Below are 12,961 nucleotides of genomic sequence, written 5' to 3' on the forward strand. Positions count from 1 at the left end.
TCATGATTCTTGTCTTTTGCAAAGGAAATCTTTAAAGGATTTTCCTAACTGGTCTCACATCTGTGTATGGCGCAGTTATGAAGACTTGTTTTTCAATCCTTCGTTTCCCTTAGTGGTTTACTAATCCAGATTTTATGCAGGTGGATGTTCAAGAATGACTAATGATCCCTGTTCTAGATGCACATATTTAAGTAAATCAAGAGTAGTGTCACTTTATAACTGTATTTTGAAGCTGTAAAAGGATTCTGAAAGCATCATTAGGATCTCAGGGAGGAGTCATTAGCAACAGATGCAGGGCCGAGGTGAAGGGAAAGACGGATTATGTGAGTAGCCTCTGGAAAGCTTTGGAAGGGGTATCTTCCACCAGTCCTTTATAAGAGGTAGCATGCATCTCTTGTTTTAGTGTGGGCTTTCTGTTCACCCATTGTGATGCCATTTGGGGGAAAAAAGCAAAAGGTTATCAGTGGATGTTAACTTTTTCTTTTCTTCGCTCATGTGGTATCTGGATGAGCTAATAGAGCAACTCACCTAATATCAATAGGCTAAGAATGTCCTGCCTTTGCTCTGTGGTAGAGCCTTGGCTGGAAATCTGAAGTTTGCAGGATGAATTTCCAGAATCCTTAGTTGAAAAAAAAAATTAGGCCATAGCATTAAGGAATGCATAAATTGGTGTAAGCAATCATCCATAGAAGGAATGTGGTGGTGGTTTAATGTCTCAAATGATCACTCTCAAAAAGGACTAATAGAAAGGTATGATATTTCAGTGCTGGATCTTGTATTGGGAGCTTGCATGATGGTTTATATTGCTCTTATTTTTGATGCATTTCTCAAACAGGATGTGCAGGTTGACTAGTTGGGTGGAATTGGAAGTGGAGGATGGGAGGGTACAAGAATAAAACCACAATTGGAAGATTAGTTTGCACAGATACGGATTCATTGTTTCCGGGATATTTCAGATCACCTATACAGAATGTTATATTTAAATGAAGAGGCATGGCAGAGATATGTATGAGTAAAACTGCATTTTTTTTTTTTTTTTTTTTACTATCTTTAAGCAGGTTGTGATATTAATCTCACAGGAATAACTTTGCATTTTTATATAGCACCCCCTTCATTCTGCATGATCCTAACCTACTTTGCAATTATTTGTGCCTCTAAAGTTTGCATGCAGCCATGTCAGGAATGTATCACCTAGCAGCACTTGACACCTAAAGCAAATCAAAGCTTCCTAATAGGTGAGAGGAGAAGAGAAGGATCATAATTACCCTCTCAAGCTGCTGGACACAATTTCTGTACCTTAACCATAAACTGAAATTTCTTTGTTCAGTGAAACGGGAGAAGCTGAGTTGAGTTCTGCATCTGCTTGGGTGAAAATCTGAGCCCCTGTCAAGCCTAGCCTAACCTAAATGGACCCTTCCTAACTTGTGGGCCGATACAGTAAAAAGTAAAAGGAGGCGCTAGGGACACTAGCGCGTCCCTAGTGCCTCCTTTTTGACAGAAGCGGTGGCTGTCAGCGTGTTTGACAGCAGACGCTCAATTTTACCAGCGTCGGTTCTCGAACCCGCTGACAGCCACGGGTTCAGAAAACGGACGCCGGCTAAATTGAGCATCCGTCTTCCAAACCGCGGGCCGCAGGCAGATTTTTAACTTTTTTTAAATTTTGGGGCCTCCGACTTAATATCGCTATGATATTAAGTCGGAGGGTGTACAGAAAAGCAGTTTTTCCCTTCTGCCTTTGGGCAGGCATTAATTTCTGAAAGTAAAATGTGTGGCTTCGCTGCACATTTTACATTTGCATGTTGCGGGCACTATTAGTTTCGGGGGGGGGGTTGGCCGCGCGTTTTCGATGAGCTATTTTTACCCCTTATACAGTAAGGGGCTAAAGGTGCACTCAGCCAAGCGCACCATACTGAATCGGCCCGTTGAATCTTAAAGTTTGTATTTGTTTCAAGCATTTTAGAGAAGTTGTGAGTGAGCTGGAAAGACTACAGAACCAGCTACTGTGGCCCGAGTAAGTATGTATCATGCTTCTTTGCAGTTTATATAAGGTGTATTATATACTGCAAGGATGGAGAATTCCTTGGTGCTTACCACTGGCCTAGGCCCAGGCCTGATGAGACCAGAAGCTGCTATGTTGGGGCTGCTCCCTGCCTGCAGAAGAGGCTGCAGCGAGATAGGCTTTAAAGAAATCGAAGAGGGGGAAATTAAGCTAAAAATATAAAAGTATTTAAGCATCTATTAAGCAAGAGGTCCATAGGAGAATACAGAAAAGACAAATGTGATTGTGACAAGTTTTGCTTTATTTTGTTAGTCCCCAGTCGGTATTTTTGTGTGATTTCCTTATTTTTGTTCTTTATTTCACAATTTGGGTTTTTTTGTATATTTAAATGTATTCTTGAAATTATTTTGAAATTCCATAAATACAAAGTAAAAAATAATCTACAAGCATCAAAACAAAACACAAGAATTGAAAAAAAAAATAAAGGCAAAAAAGAGGAAAGAAAAATAGAAATTTTGAAAAAAAATAGGCAAGAAAAAGCAAGAGTCTGAATAAAGCCCACGAAATTTCCAGAGAACAAGAGAAAAAAAACATAACAAATAAAAATACTATTTTGCCCTGAAGCCAAGTTTTCTAAATATTTCTTCCCCCAGATATACTGCATATGTTGTTTGGAAGAAATCCCAAACAAAATTCCACCAAAAATGTGAAAGTTGTATCTGAATGTGTAATGATCTTTGGGAACTGGTGTTGGAATAATTAAGTGGTAGCTGTATATTGAATTATGCCACATAGTGTGAGTTCTATAGTTCAGGGAGAATATAATGGTGAAGGCAAGATGAGCAGTTCAGTTAGTGAGCCAATATACGAAACAGAATGGAGCCCTAAGTCTGTTATATGATACATTTTTTTTTTTTTTTTTTTACAGAGGGAGATTTAATAGCTATTTTTAAAAAAATATATATATATAGATGCATGATTAGATAGTATTGGACAGTCAAGTTGAAGCATTGTTTGTGAGCTTTGCAGAGATTGAACATAGTCGAATGGACATGCTTATTTATTTGATTAGAGGTGTGATTCATGCTTTTGGGACAGATTAACCCTACCATTTTCCATATGCAGCTAGCTTGCTCTCTTGGATTGGCAGAATATTAGTTTTCATTATATAAATACAAAAACTTGCAAAAACTGTATACTGTTGCTGTATGTGGAGTTAGACTCCAAGCCTGCAGAACAATCAAGGAGAACAGGAGATACAATCAATGCTATCTGCTGTGTGTGAAGAACAAGTAACACATTAGTGACATTTTACATACTCTTAGGTGTCCGTACGTTGCTGCATACCTTCCGTAATGCTATAAAAGAGTTTAATAATAGGGAGAATTCTGGAGAAGAGAAAAAGATTGCTTTAAATATATATTTTTTTAATTATAAATTATATGTTCTAAAATGCATGGAGTTTCAAAACACTGAAGTGTCCCTGAGTGCAAAGAGGGGGGAGCCTAGGTCTGTTAGATTGGCAGAGGTTGTACAGGGTTTTGAATGTGCGCACAAACCAAACACAGAGGGGCCGATGCAATTAAAACGCGCTGAAAGCAGATGCTGAGTGTTCAGTGCCCACTTTCCTAACGCGCTGCCAGGCACCCCTCCTGGAAGCGCTATGCGATATTTAAATTAGGTGTCACGTTGTCAAGGAGGTGCTAGGGTCGATTGCTTGCCCCCGGTGCCTTCTTGACAGCGGAAGCCCACGAGTAGTCGGCTGTCCGCTGGTTTAGAAAACGAACGCTGAATTTATCGGCGTCCATTTTCCTAATCGGCGCATAGTCAGAGATTCGGGAAACAGACGCTTGTTAACTGAGCATCTGTTTCCTGAACCTGACCGTGTGCACTTTTTTAAAAAGTTAAAAAAAAAAAATAATTTTTGTTCCTCCTACTTAATATCGCAATGATATTAAGTAGGAGGATGTACAGAAAAGCAATATTTTCTGCTTCTCTCTTTTGGGGGTGCTCAGCAATTAATACCTGTTCTAGGCAGGCGTTAATTTTTGAGCATAAAAATGTGCGTTTTAGACGCACATTTTTGTTTTGCATTGCGGGTGATTCCCTATTAGCCTCATCAACATGCATTTGCATGTGATGAGCGCTATTAGTTTCTCCTCGCGTCCGATTGCGGGTTGAAACAGTGCGCTCGGCTGAGCACGCTGTATTGCATCGGCCCCAGAGTCTGAGTCCCCTACTTTCCCCTGGTCTCCTGTGGTAGGGGCTGGGGTCTGTGCTTTGAAAGAGGAGTGTACATTTATATGTGTAAGCATAAGTAAAGGTGAACCCCCTCCTCATATGCTATGTTTTCCATGTTTTTTCCATTGCTTCTGCTATTAGATTACATGTGCAAGCAAGGTGTGGCAGGCACAGCAAAGGCCAAGTGATACTTGGAATCTTTACATGACATGTACATTGTTGAAAGCCATTATTGTGTAGAATCCTGGTCTAATAATCGCCATGCTCTACTCTGCAATAAACTTGGCATTTTTGCCTAAAATAACTCATAGAATCTTTACGTGCTTATTTGAAGAAGAGGCCAGATTTGTAGAGTTTAGGACAGGGTCATTTTATCTCTATAAACCCACTAGATTAAATTTAGTGGCCCAGACTTTGATTCCAATATATATAATCATTAACCTCTCCCATCCAAAGGAAAGAAAAAAAAATAGCGCTCAATTTAGTACTTCAATAGAGTAGTTTTTGTAATTAGTAATAATCCTATGATTAATATTTGAAGTTTGTCTATTTGATCTTAAAATAATTATTTGCTACCAGACTAGCTCTGCTTATCTTAATGAGCAGCAAGGAAATATTTTATTGTATAGCACTGTGATATTTCATTGTTTTCTATGAGATTAGTTAGCCCCATCTGAACAGGTTAGATAAAGTGTGTTGTAATTAAGCTTAAAGTCAAAGATGAAATGTTTAGACCTGCTTTTCTTTTGTAGTTTATTGAAAGACAATATTACAAATTACCTCTTATAAACATGGCACTCGGAATACTGATTTTCCTCTAGTCCTCTGTGACATCTTGAACAGATTTCAAGAACCTTGTCTGTTGATTTTAGCAGAAGAAATTGGTCAGAGGCCAAGGAAAAATTTATATAGAGGTGTTTGCTGGAAAGAGTGTAGAAGGAGTGGAATGTCCTTACAAGTTCCTGACGTTTGACATCTTTATTCAAAGGAAACTCCTGGGTCTAACAATGTTTCTATGAAAGTGTATAAATTATTGCTCTTCTGTCCCTCCCGACGCAGCCTTTGTGGCGAAACACTGTGTCCGTGGCAGGGGACATTTTTACTTACATTATATAACCTTTTTAAGACACAGGAGCTTCCTTTCAATAAAGATGTCAAACATAATGAACTTGTAAAGACGTTATACTCCTCCTACACTCTTTTTTTTTTTGTTTGCAGGTATATACTGAGTGTGGATTTATGCTCTGCTTTCTTTTTGTGGTTTGTTGGAAAGAGACATCCTGAGCTGCTCCCCACCTGGATGTACTTGCTCCAAATACTTGTTCAGTGCTATTGAGGTCAAACAATCTGGAACCTGTGAGCAAAAACTCTAGCAAATGTAATCCTATGTTACATAAGCTCTGTTGTGACTAACTCAGGCCTATACTTAAAAGGAAAGCATAACCATGCTTTAGAACAAATGGAACAAGATCTAGCGTATAATCTCTAGTGAGCAAAGGAGAAATATTTTATTTAGTGTAAAGATGAAAAAATGGTTATGTCAATTATAAAAATGTTAACATTTTAATTGTGTACACTAACCACAATCCATTTTCATCTTTACACTAAATGCATTTGATTGTTTATTTTATTTGATTGATTTATGTTCCACTTTTCAAGCGCTTCAAAGCAAATTAATGCAGGTACATGGGCTGATTGTCTATTTCTTTGCTCAGGTTTGTATGAAGGCTGTCACCCCACTACTTTCCTCCTCCACCACTTCTCTTGCTCCCATATATCAATGAACAGTGATTGACAGAGCCCGCAAGTGTTGCTTATAGGCATTGTGCTGACCAGAACTATTACTACTATTTGTCATTTCTGTAGTGCTATTCAATGCCTATGAGGAAAGACTGAATTCCTAGGAGTGATCTTTGAATTGTGGAACTGAGAGACATGCCTGTCCATGTGCAAGTGTGAATTATATAAGATCTGTTTATGTATCATTATCTATTTCTTAATAAAAGTGGACCAGTGATATACATTTTGTTTATCAAGATTCTGCAAGTCAAAGCACAAGCAGAAAGGCTGAATTATTAAGAGCAATAAACAAATCAGTACATTGGAGCCAGGTGATATTATATTACATGTGCAAGCAAGGTGTTCTTCACAGATGTATTAATGAACAAAAATATTCACTACTCTTTTTTTTTTTAATTGATCTGGGTATTTTGGCCTGAATACATACTTGTATAAACCGGTAGTGGTTGAATGAGGTAAGCCAGTGTCTTATTTATTCTCCATGGACAAGCAGGATGGATCCAGCTATACAAATGCGAAATGTCACTGCATGGCATCACTATGGTATATGCTCTCTCAGAGCCTAGAAAGACAAAAGTCTTTTCAGCACATGTACTGGTGTTCCTGTGCTGCTGCCGCCACCACAGTCATGTGTCACCTTACTAAGAATGTTGCTGTCAGGGGCAGTTCTATAATGAGGCAGGGTAAGGTGGCCGCCTCAGGCAGCAAAATTTGGAGGTGACAAAAAGTGACCTCAAAACGCTCCTCCAATGGCTGCCTCACCTAGCTGCCAACCAAAAAATTTAAAAACATGCCTGTGGTGTTCTCATATTACCTCCCAACCTCCCCCGTGGGCTAAAAGAGGATCCTTGGGGTGGCACAGAAAAAAATGATGTACCCAGCATTGCAAATCACTGAAAGTGCCAGACTCCAAGGGGATCCCGCCTCCCTTGCCCCTCTTGATGATTTGACTTGTGCCATGCCCTGGAGAGGGAGAGGAGGTGGCAGGAGCACTATCTCACCGCTCGTCTCAGGCAGCAGATTCTGTTGAACAGCCCCTGGTTGCTCTCTCTTGATTGCTCCATTGCTTTTTTCATGGGGTGTTTTTTTAGTATTTTTATTTTATTTACTTTTGTTTATTTACTCTCTTATGCTTTTTCATAAAGCCTACCTTTAAAAAAAAAAAAATTTACCTCATGCCTACAACCATGCAGCTCAGGTAAATCACTTGTTTAAATTGTATAAGAAATACAGGCATTAACTAATGGACCACTGGCATCTGATCAATATTTGGCATCTTATGGTCCCTTCTAGTAGAAACTATACCTTTTTTTCTCATCCACATAACTTATACTTCAGGATAGATTTTTGTTTCTGATAGACAAGGACATAGTGCTTCGCACATGCAAATCTGACATTGAATGTATTACATGGTCGGATCATGCATCCGTTTGGTGGGAGGTTTCACCTTTGGAAAGGGACCCTGGTAGGAGAGTTTGGAAGCTGAACAACTATCTTATTAAGGATGTGGGGTATAGTTCATGGATTAGAAAGGATATAGCAGAATATATCCTTCTGAATGAATCTGCAGATATGTCCCCTATCTCGAGCTGGGCAGGTTTAAAAGTGGTGATACGGGGGAGTTTGATTGGGCTAAGAACATAAGAAAATGCCATACTGGGTCAGACCAAGGGTCCATCAAGCCCAACATCCTGTTTCCAACAGTGGCCAATCCAGGCCATAAGAACCTGGCAAGTACCCAAAAACTAAGTCTATTCCATGTAACCATTGCTAATGGCAGTGGCTATTCCTTTCATAAAAAAGAGAAAGGGGAAAAAAATGCCTGGCTTTAATACAGGAATTAAGTAAACTAGAGCAACAACATAAACCACATCCTGGCAGAAACTTGATCAGAAAAGGCAGGAGATCATGTCCCTAGATGCAGACAATATTGCCTTTAGTTTGGATGTGCTTAAGCAACTATCTTGCTGGAGATAAAAACAGCAAAATGGTAGCTAACTGATTAAAAAATAAAATGCTGAAAGCCCAAATCTATCGCATTGAAGATAAGGAAGGGCATATGTTACTGGAAGTGAAAGAGATCAGGGCTCAATTTCATGCAGATTTATATTCTAAAGAAATGGTAGTGACTGGGGGGGCGGCATATAGCTTCATATTTGCAAGGGATCAAGTTACCCACTTTATCTACAAGGGAACAGCAACAATTAGGAAAGCCTAATCAGGTAGGATGGAGTAAAATCCCAGGTAAGTCCCCTGGGATTTTACTCCATTGTTTTACAAAAAATGTAAAGATCTACTAACAGGTCCGCTGACCAGGATGTTTACTTGCCTGCGGGATGGGGGTCAGCTACTTCCCAATGGGAATGTGGCAGGAATCACTATTCAACCAAAGCCGGATCAAGACCCTACTATTTGCAGGTCATATAGGTCTATATTAAAATAGATCAGGCAGGTTTCATGCTGGGAAGATCAACAGCCAATAATATAAGGAAAATTTTAGATCTATTACATATAGCTAAAACAAAGGGCATTCCCATCTTTATTACTCACTATAGACCATGGTTGGCCAACGTATTGCTCGCCAAGCCTCTCTATCCAGCCCGCAGATCAGGTTCAAGGGAGGGGTGCGGGGACTATGGGGGAGAGAATAGGGTGTGAGGGAGGGGTGCAGGGACTATCGAGAGGATCAGGTGCGAGGGACAATTCCCTTCCATATCTAGCAGCCATTAAAGCAGCAGTTCCCAAGTGGTTGCAGAATTCTCATTTGGGGTCACAGCTGCCTTCCGATGGGGAAAATAAACCCCTCCAAATTGAAAAAAAACCAAATAAACCAACTTCCAAGAAAAGCCCACACATTCTGAGCCATGTGTTGCAAGAGGGGTGGACGGACCACTCGGGCAACATCTCGTCCTCCCATGTCCCACACTACACCCTCACCTCCTGCCCACCGGGTCCCAGGTCGAATGTTGGCAAAGGCAATTAAAGGTTTCCTTTGCCTTCCTCTGCTGGTGTCGGGGCCTTTCTGCTACACTGCGTCCCGTCCCCCTCTGATGAAACTTCCTGGCAGGACGCTATGTATCAGAAAAGGCACTGACACTGGCAGAGGAAGGTGAAGGAAACCTTTAATCACTTTTGCCGCTGGTGCCGATCGACCAGGGACCCAGCAGGTTTAGGTGAGGGGGTAGAATCGGGGATCTGAGGGTGGGAAGTACGAGGAGAAAGGACTGTGTGTGTGAGTGAGTGAGCGAGCTGAGGATGTGCCGGACTTGAGAAGGATACACACCACCCACAAGAAACAGGAGCATGAGGTGGGGAGAGAGAGAGCAGAAGCTGCTTGAGGAGGGAATCAGAGAGAAAAGATGGTGTATGATCAGATGAACAGTGAGAGACTGAGAGAAACTGCTGAAAAAGTGAAAGAAGCTGCCTGAGGGGAGAGAGAGACATGCTTGTAGCAGCTGCATAAGGAGAGGGACAGAGAGAGAGAGAGAGAGCAGAAACAGCTTGAGAGAATCAGACACTGCATGATTAGATGAACAGTGAGAGAGAGACATAGAAATGACTGCAGAAGAAGACCAAACGGCCCATCCAGTCTGCCCAGCAAGCTACGCACTTTATCCATTTTTCCCCCTTTTTTTCTCTCCCACCTGTTACAGAGAAACTGCTGCAAAAGGGAGAGAAAGAAGCTGCCGAGGGAGGGAGGGAGAGATGTGCGCACACACACAAGCTGCTGCATGGAGGAAGGAGAGAGAGAGAGAGAAGCTAGAGGAGGGGGGCAATGAGAGAGAAGCTAGAGGAGCTGCAGAAGGAGGGGACACAGAAGTTGCCTGAGGAGGGGAGAGAGTTAGTCTGTTTTGGTCCATTCCAGCTTTTACAGACACCCGTTGTAAATATTGACAGCAAAAATGGCAGCATCTGCAAGTGGAAGTAGGATGAGTAAAGTTGATGACGAAAACCGTGAATTCAAAAGTTTGTAGATGGATGACTTTTTCGTGGTGCAACATGTAGGTAATGTTTTGTGCTTGATTTGCCGAAAAACAATTGCTGTTCAAAAGGAGTGCAACATAAAGCGACATTACACTACAAAGCATGCAAGTAAATTTGATAGCCTCATTGGTCAACCACAAACTGATCGCATCAACTTGTTGAAACAAAGCAGCATCAGCCAACAACTTTGTTTAAAGTAGCCAATCAGAATTCCGAAGCAGCAACAAAGGTCAGCTTTTTAATAGCAGAAACCATAGATGAGAGAAAAACTGTTTGCAGACGGGAATTTGGTTAAGGAATGCTTGGAATTGTTTACGGATGTGGTTTGCCCAGATAAGAAGTCTATGGTGCAATATGTCAACCTTTCTCATCAGGCTATTGCTAGAAGTATTGATGACCTGGCTGCGGGTTTTACAGCTTAGCAGTTGATGAGAGTACAGACATAAGTGAGACAGCTCAACTGCCAATATTTGTAAGAGGAGTTACAGAACGTTTTCCATCATCGAGGAACTGCTTGATAGGGATGTGCAGAAGGAAAAAATGTGTTTCGTTTTTCATTTGGCCTGGACCCAAATATGTTTCATTAGTTTCATAGGGGGAAAAACGAATTTGTTTATTAATTTCATGCGGGTTATTTTTCCCCATTAAAGTCAATGGGGGGAAGTATTTGCAGCCTATTTTTGGCTGCAGAATTGGGGTTTTCTTATCAATTCTGATGAAACTTCTGCAGAGCAATCATCAGAATGAGAAAAGAGCTCCAAGGTACTTAGACTGTGGCACCAAAGTGGCATGAATAGCCTAAGGCACTGTAAAGGGGCAAAGAGGTACCAGGAGTGGCAAGAGTGCTTTAACAGAGGTGCAAAGCAGCAGCAAGAGTGTCAAAAACACACCACAGCTTCAAAAGAGAGCACCAATAACAGTTGCATGAACGCTTGAAGGCAGCATATCAGGCAAAGTGGCAAGACAAGTGGCATCAACATCCTACAAAACAATGAAGGGGGGGAACATAGCAAGCAGAAAGAGTGTCAGAAAAAACCATAAGGCACTGATAAAGGGTCAAAGCAGCAGAAAGACTAGCACCAACACACTGAGGAACCATGATAGTGGCAAGAACACCACAAGGCGTAGAGTGAGTCGTCTGGTGTTTGGCAGCAAGGCAGAGTCGCAGAAAGTTGATAGGGGCAAGACAGGCTGGCAGAGCTGAGGTAGTCAGGTCCCTGTGGTTTTGATAGGGACAAGACAGGCTGGCCCCGGGGAGAGTTCCCTTTCCTTTGTGCAGGAAAGGGCTCCCTAGAATGGGTTCGCCCCTAGAGTGTGGTGGCTCCATTGGCATCTAGTGAGCTCTCGCTGGTCTTTTAAAATCTGGTGGACGTAGCAGATATACAAAAGAGAATTTTGAAGGCTGAGGCAGAGGAGGTTTCCATGTGAACAGCGGTTCAACATGGGTCAGCGGGTACTAAGAGAGAGGCTACACCCGGGGAGAGTTTGCTTTCCTTTGTGCAGAAAAGGGCTCCCTAGAATGGGTTGGCCCCTAGAGTGGGGCACGAGCCTGGGCAAGTGTGGCTACGTAGAGGAGGTTTCCATGTGAACAGTGGTTCTGGTTCAACATGTGTCAGCGGGTACTAAGAGAATAGGCTACATCCAGGGAAGTTCCCTTTCCTTTGTGCAGGTATGTTGTGGTTTGATCTGTCACTTCTTTCTGAACTGGTTCACTGCTAGAAGAAAATGGCATCTTTTTCATTTGTGAAAGATAATTCAACAGAGGATGCTTTTAGAGCAATAGAGACTGCCATTTGTGAAGCAAGAACTGAGCTGGAGATTATTTGTGAATACTCAGAAGCTATTAACTGTACTTATGCACTTCAGGTGATGACAAAGGAACTTGAAGAGCTCTCAGAAATAAGAAAACTGCTACTCAAGTCCAAATCTACAATATCAACCTATGTTGACTTTGTACCCTACACAGTGCCTCTGTAAACTATGGGAACCCAGAGGATGAACCTAGAGTACAACTACCACCAGTTTTCTATAGTACTAGAAACATTAATGTTGGTACCTAAGAAAGATTTAGGATAAATGGCTCATATTATGAAGGTCATGAAAACTATTGAGCATATAAAATATGCAAGCTCCAAAGCTCTTAAGTAAGCTTTTTATGTTCTTACATTCCAAATGTTGCAAAACAAGAAAAAGAATATTCTGGAAAGAAGTGATACACAAATACATGAAACTGAAATTAGAAATACTAGAACTAAACTCAGACAGGCACAGCGCTTGTAGTGAGGCCCTTGTAGTGACGTAAGGGCTGGACAGACAGGCACAGCGTTTGAGGTCAGGCCCTTGTAGTGACATAAGGGCTGGACAGACAGGCACAGCGTTTGGGGTCAGGCCCTTGTAGTGACGTAAGGGCTGAATAGACAGGCACAGCAGTTGAGGTCAGGTACCTGTACTGATATTATCTGGAGCATATGAGGCAGTTGGAGCTGCTGCAAGGCATTAAATTGCTTTTATTCATCTTGCCATTCACAGGGAAAATCTGGAAACCCAAGCAAAGGCATGTTTATTTTCAAAAACACTAGCATTTCCATCAACTCTGGTGCCAGCCTTGAGCAATGAGGGCTCATGATCTCCCCTCTCATTGAAAATACACGTTCACTGGGCACACTGGTTGGTGGACATGACAGATATCGCTGAGCCACTTTGGCTAGGTGTGGCCAGACAATGGACTTGTGTGCCCAATATGCCAGTGGATCTGTCTGCATGTTTACCTATGGGCTCTGTGCGATACCGTGTCACTGACATTTGTGCTGGAGTCTCCTTTGCTTGGGTGGGCTGAGAGTCCTTGCCAACTGCTTTCGCTCTAGCCTGTGCCAGAACAGATGATTTTTTAGGGGCAGCATGGCTTTGGCATACTGAAGTGGAGGAGGAAGTACTAGC

Source organism: Rhinatrema bivittatum, chromosome 8 (genome assembly GCF_901001135.1).
Source record: "Rhinatrema bivittatum chromosome 8, aRhiBiv1.1, whole genome shotgun sequence".
NCBI classification, from domain to species: domain Eukaryota; kingdom Metazoa; phylum Chordata; class Amphibia; order Gymnophiona; family Rhinatrematidae; genus Rhinatrema; species Rhinatrema bivittatum.